Source organism: Anser anser (assembly GCF_964211835.1).
Source record: "Anser anser genome assembly, chromosome: 11".
In the NCBI taxonomy this organism is placed as follows: Eukaryota; Metazoa; Chordata; class Aves; order Anseriformes; family Anatidae; genus Anser; species Anser anser.
Window position 1 is genome coordinate 9998459 of NC_139732.1, and position 6595 is coordinate 10005053.

Sequence of the window (6595 nt, forward strand, 5' to 3'; positions counted from 1 at the left end):
ATTTTTTGCAATGACACAGACAAAGCCTGTCACACAATGCTACTCACGATGCTGTTGATTAAACCAGTTTCCCATGATTAATCATTCCCAATTGCCTCTGTCCCTCTGTCCAGAAGGGAACTATGTTCTTACAAGAATCACCAGGCAATACTTTTTAACTTAGCATGCCCAAGGGATGGGAGAGCAAGTGTCTGTGCATAATTTAGATGCATTTGTAGGTTGTTTATCTCCTGGGAAAGTGGCATCAGCCAAACATAACAGACATTTATTTTTACAGGCACTGATAGTCCAAACTCAGATCTGAACAGCTCATTTTGTTATTCCTGTTAGTTTTGTTTGTTTTAACATTACTTAAACAACCTTGGTAAAATCTGGATCTTTTTTATTTGGTTCCTAACTGCAGTCATTTTTCGTACTCATATCTTATTTTAATGTGATAATCTGGATTTAAAGAATAGGAAATAAGTAGGTAGTCTATACACCATGCATCTCATATCTAAAACTGTTTTATAGATGCATCTTTTAGTGGTAGTATATGTCTTTCAGACCCAAATAGCTGTAATATAAAATGAAGAGGAAAAGAGATCTTTAAAACAGCTCTTAAAATCTGTTACAAAATACCCTCTTCAGTACATTTTTAAAATACCCACTAAAGAGGAACTCTCGAACTGTTTCCTAGAGGAAAAATTGAAGTCTCAACAAATGTGATCAGTCAGATGTTTTTCCATCCTTCACTGGTTGTACAATTTAGCACTGAAAATGAGTAAATGAAACCTTAATGAGATCAGATAAAAACCAGCATGTCCCTCAGTAAGTTACTAAATGACTAATGGACACCAGTTTCAATTCTTCTGGATACACTTGTGTTCCAAAAGTGGATTCACTTCTGTCAGGAGTCAGTTGGATGTAATAGTAGCAGTGTTTTTTCTTCTTAGAAGTAACTTTAAGCTAGCAAATTTCCTATGCCCTGTATTTCTTAGCAACTTCCATGACTCCCAGATGAACTGGGACACTAAACAATGTGTGACACTGGATGGGATTGCTTATTAAATAGAAGAACAATGGTCCCCAAGCCTTTTCATTATGTGTGTGCTAGAACCTGAAATGCTCCTGTTTGACTCATGCCACGTGACAAACAAGATTTCTTTTGCTTTCTTTGGCAGGTATGTCACTATGCCCTAGCCATTCTTACAGTCTTAAAAGACATGCTAGCCTTTAAATAGCAGCATGCTGAACTTCTGCTTCGTCTTTCTCCAAATCCTCCCTTCATCTGAAAAGTATCTTGCCTGCAGATCAAAACCACCATGTTAAACTTTTTAGCTTTTTACCTCAGAGCACAAAGAGCAAAAAATGCACAGCATCTCTGCACAGCAAAAAATGTCAGGCTCTATCGTTCATGCAACATGTGCTGGGAAGTTGCTGAAACTTATGAGAACTTGTGCAAGACATAAGCTGTCCCTGAGGGTTCAACCTACTCAGTTTTCATCACAACATAGATCATATTTAAACTTTTTCTCATATATTCCTCCTACACTTAGCTGTACCTCCAATTTCAAAATTCTACAGTGGTTCAATCTGAAGCAACAACTTTGAGTAAATCTCAAGTAAAACTCCCAGTATCTTAAGTCCCAGCATTCTTGCTAAGAATTTCTCACTTGTTGATTCTAACAAAATTCTCTTTGACTCAGCAAGTATTTTACCATTCAGCATCTTTGGGTTCCTTTTGCTGTCTTGACTGGAATGAAGAACTTAGCAACTGAAGGACTGAATTGTAAAAGTCATCCACACTTTATGATGGAGTGAACGTATTCTATGGATTTATTGGATCTTAGCAAATTTTAAAAATCATTTAAATCATTAAATGGGTGTTTTTGTAGAAAGCATAATCTCTAGGTCCTGTCAGAGTACTAACATCTCATAGCCTGTAGCACTGAAAGATTCAAAGACCAAGAAGGTGGGCATGCATTATCCGTCTGTATTGTAAAACTATTTTATAGATATGGTTTTCCAGGACAGTAAATTCTTGGTGGTCCCAAAGGCGAGTGAAATCAGATTAGAATACAAGCCTAGTTTTTGTTTGTGTTGTTGTTGTTTTTAAACTGGTGTGTGTGTGTTCCCCCAAGCGTTTACTAGAAGTAGAAGTTCTGAAGTTCTTTGGTTTCACTGGTACGTACAAGTCTGCAAATATTAATTTTCCTTACTGCTAAAATTTAGTAAGGAAACTTGTTGATTAGAACACCAAAAAATGATCTGTTTCTTGCACTTCACCTGATATGATGGCATAGATCTGCAGATCTCTCCATAACTGGTACACAAATCAACAATATTTATTTTTCTTCCTAAAGAAAACATACTGTGTGATTCTAAATATGGAGAATGAGTATTTCAAGTTAAAATGTTTCTATTTTAAATTTATTTTTTGAGTAGAACTACTGTTTAAGAGTACCTGCTACACTGGGCCAAACACTAGGGTTAGATTGGGAAATCCAAAAATCAACCTTAAAAGTGGAAGATGAGTATAATAGGACTAGATTACAGAATGTATTAATCAAGTTCTCTACCACCTTCTACTTAAAACTTCAAATTGTTTATAACTTTTCCAGATCAGTAACATATAGTCCATTCAGTCCTAAATAATTTGTGTTGTTACAGACATAATGACGGAATTACTACTGACACGATCATGCTGTTTTTTTCCCTGCTTAAGAGGAATGTTGGCTTATATACAACTTCTCAAACTTATTTTCCCTGGTCTGTGCATGTCCTTACACTGTCTATATTGCAGGCTGCTCAGAACTTGAGATCATTGCAGGCTTATTAGTCATTAGGTGCTCACAACTTACTGTGAAGCTTGATTATGTGGATCATTTACAAGCAGTAAATGATTCGCTTTAGCAAAACTTGAGCCAAAAGAACAATATGATCTCCTTTATAGAGATTAAATTCTTGAAGATAGGAGAGATGACAGTGACAGGATCTATTAATTGCAGATATCCTACCATGGCAGATGGTTAGGCTCTCATGTTCTAGATCGATATCCATGTAAGCCTGCATTGTGCACCTGCACTGTCCAATTGCCCCCTGCCCTTCTTTCAGGCCCTGTTCTGCACCATAAACAAACTCAGCTTGAAGGAGACTGAGGAACTGACCTCAGGTCTTGTTTTCTGTCCTGATGCTAGCGAGAAGCAGCATGGGGAACAATACAGAAGTGAATGTGAAGTGCTGAGGAAGCAGGAGAAAGGAGAAGGAAGGGAAAGTAACTTTGCAGCCTGGGTTCAAACGCATGTCAGACTGTTATGGGACTATGTGTCTGTGCTTATATTTACAGCTTGAGTTTAAAAAGTGTTGTATTTAGTTGGGAGGGGGCTTTCTAAAATGCATGAACCTAACAATGGATTAAAAAAAAAATCTTTGTTAAAGGTAAGAAACCAGTATCTTCTCCAGGCAGATGAGAAATGGAACCCTCCTCTGGCAGATTTAACAAAAAAGGGCTATGAATTGAACTGAATGTCTGAGATATTTATGGGATCTTGTAGATGTAAAGTTCTATTCTGAAGAAATGTTATTTAAAAACCCTGTGTTACTATAATAATAATAATAATAATAATAATAATAATAATAATAATAATAATAAATTAACACAGGGGCAGCCTCTTTCCAGTGCACACTGAGCTCTTCAGAAAATATATGTTTATGACTGTCCCCCATTCAGGTCAGCTGCAACATGTATTATTACAGGTCAGTCACACCTGTGCTAAAAGCAGAATACATTGTACAGGTATGACTGATTTCAACTAGACGTCAAAGTATTCTTGAGAAGGAAAGGATTAAGCTTGCTTTTTTACCTCCTAAGCTGAGCTTTAAGGGCTGATATTTGTCTAAAGTAAAAGACAATTATTTTGCTCCACAGACAGTGAAGAAAGAGCATATCAGTGTTGTGTAATGCTATTTTTTGCGCTGCTTTTTCAAAATAAAGTCACATTTAAACAAGGGTGAGGATTCCTACCAATGCTGAAAAAATTAGGAGGGTAAATCTTGTGCCAAGGAGCACTGGAAAACTTTGTACTACAGAGAGTATTACTGGGGGAAAAATCCTTGGCAGCTTCTTGAAAAAAACACACAGCATATGTATTCTCTAATGAAACTTAAAGTTGAACATGTGTGCTGTTCCAAAATTGAACTTTATGGAATATAACTGCTTGTGGCAAACTAATGCAAAATTTACCATCCTAATCTTCGTATGTTCCTTATACTGGTGTAAATATTAGGTTTTATCAATGCATAGGCTTGTGTAGGTTTCAGGCCTCACTTCTCAATAGTGATCTCGATTCCTTCCTGGCCTTAGGCATGAATTCAAATTGCGCGTATGAATATAACTAATTTAAAGCTGAATACCTGGTCAGGTGTGTGATGTTTGCGGGGCACTGAAAAAGAAATGTCACAGATCATATTACAATATTTTCCAAAGACAAAGAAAATTTTTGGGAATTCAGGAAGAGATGTCACAGTGATGTCTGCAGGAAAAAAATGAAATGAACAGATGTTGTTTGTACATTCAATAACAAGGAATATGATTAAAATAATTGCTATAAATCAAAATATTGTTTGTTTATGTATGTGATGATAGGCATCTTACTCACTACATCTTTTATCTTCTTTCTTGTCTAAGAGGCTTCCGCAAGTGTCTATGTTCCACTACTCTCATTTTCATCAAGGTTAGATTCTGGATCTTGGGGTAATTCTTATTGTTGAAAATCTTGTGAGGCAGTAGAGATTAAAATAGCAAGTTTCTGAAAGATATGAATGGTGAAGATTGTGTTAACATATTCTGAACTTGGTAAATCCCCGAATGAAAAACAGTAACAATGGGGCAATTACTGCATGGGCCTCTGCCTACAGTGCAGACCTGTGCCAATGCTTTGGTTGTCATCACATCTTTCTTTTAAACTTGCCTCAGCTGTGAAACATGTATCGCTACTACAAACAGCAGTGCTTAAACAGTAGACAGTATATGATACAGTTGCTTACAATATTAAACGTTTGTTTCACATACTGCTTTTTCTCCTGTTGTGCATTATCCTTATTTGCTAAGAATGCACATCTTTGGGACAAAGCTGCTTTTCTAGTGGTGTGTCTAGCTCAGCACAATCATGTTTGGGGATATTTGAGCCAATACAAACACTACTTAAATGGCAAGGATCGGAGGCAAACAGAGAATTCTGTTCAACCAAATAAAAGATGTTTAAGCAAATACTAGATTTCTGGAAAGGATCATTTCTTTTAAATAACAAGTCTGCGTACTCATGTCTAATTCATGGTTTTTGTCAAGTTGCCAGTGCAAGCCCTCAAGGAGTCTTAAACAAAGATAAAGCTACTGATACTCTAATTTCTGCTGTTCAATATAGTTTAGTTCTGATGCTTGTTTGGAAAGAAGTAAAGAATATTTACCTAGGATACTGATTATACACATGAAAAAAAATTCTCTACAATGGTAACAAAGTGGACTTTTTAGTGTTTTTTTTTTTTCTTCTCATATATAAGCATGAAAAAGGCACAGTACTGCTTTCATCAGTAGTTTCAACTGTAACAAATTCCTTTTTCTTGTCCAGATCGTTTTTGATATGAAACACATGAAGGGAAGTAGCACATAGCATTGTACCTTTTATAGAAATAAGCATGCTGGCATTTTACTGGCAGTTTCAGACTTGTAGTTGGTTCTGCCATTTCTTGGATTTTCCCTGGATGATGACAAGTAGAATTCGGTCAAGAGGATGTACATGATCATGGTCCTGAACTGACGGTAATCTGTAAATGCCCTGCTGTCAAGTCATTCTTTGTAGAGACAGAGCTGGATTGCATTTCTAACAGCACACTACTTGGAAATACATCATATTGAGTTGGTTATTTGCAGAGCATCAACTGGAAAGCAATGCCAAGGGGCTCCACAGTATCATGGTTCCTCTTGTTTCTCAGTGCAAATGGTACCAGACACTCAATAAGAAAACAGAAATTTGCTGTTAATATTTAAACAGCCTTACAAAGGCAAAGAGCTTAGTTTACTTTGTTTTCCAGTATGAATAGTCCTGATCTCCCAAAAGGAGGCAACAAAAGAAAGAACTAACATACATGACTTGATTCATCAGCTGAAAGACTTATCTAAAGAACCAGGGCTTGCACAGCAGAAGGAATAGGAATTATGTGCTTAGCAGGCTTTACTTGGAGAAGAATAAGAGTAAAAGGTGTTTATGAAGAGTGAAGATATTCCCAACTGTCAGAACAGTGCAGAGGTTCATAACAGAAATATTAAGATTGGTCTGAACTGAGTATGGAAATGTGTGTGTGATATCATGAGAAGAAATAATAAAGTAAAGGTTACAAAAATGACACACATTTGATAACCAAAGACATAAATAACAGCAAACTGGCAAACACTGAGGAATGTGGTGTTTACGTCTGTAAAGACCAAAAGGCCTATGTGCTCAGAGGCCTACAGCAGAAATGACTTACCAGCAGAAAAGCTACCCCCGGTAAAAGGAAGATGGTAGAAAGATGGTAGAAAAGTAAGTCATATGTGCCATTCCTCTTTCGGTTAGCT

General features: G+C 36.6%; 1 protein-coding gene across 24 annotated transcripts in view; it reads right to left on the reverse strand.

Annotated features, from left to right (window-relative positions):
- LOC310905307 (leukotriene B4 receptor 1-like) overlaps positions 1 to 6595 on the reverse strand; it is a gene marked incomplete at its 5' end in the record, with an annotated part of 128334 nt that overhangs the window by 28010 nt on the left and 93729 nt on the right. For 8 of the 24 annotated variants that reach the window (XR_014588910.1, XR_014588911.1, XR_014588912.1 and 5 more), the window contains one exon: positions 4641 to 4790. The exons of 4 other annotated variants lie outside the window; for them this stretch is intronic. 12 more of the 24 variants (XR_014588913.1, XR_014588918.1, XM_083851427.1 and 9 more) reach the window with 6 other exon arrangements.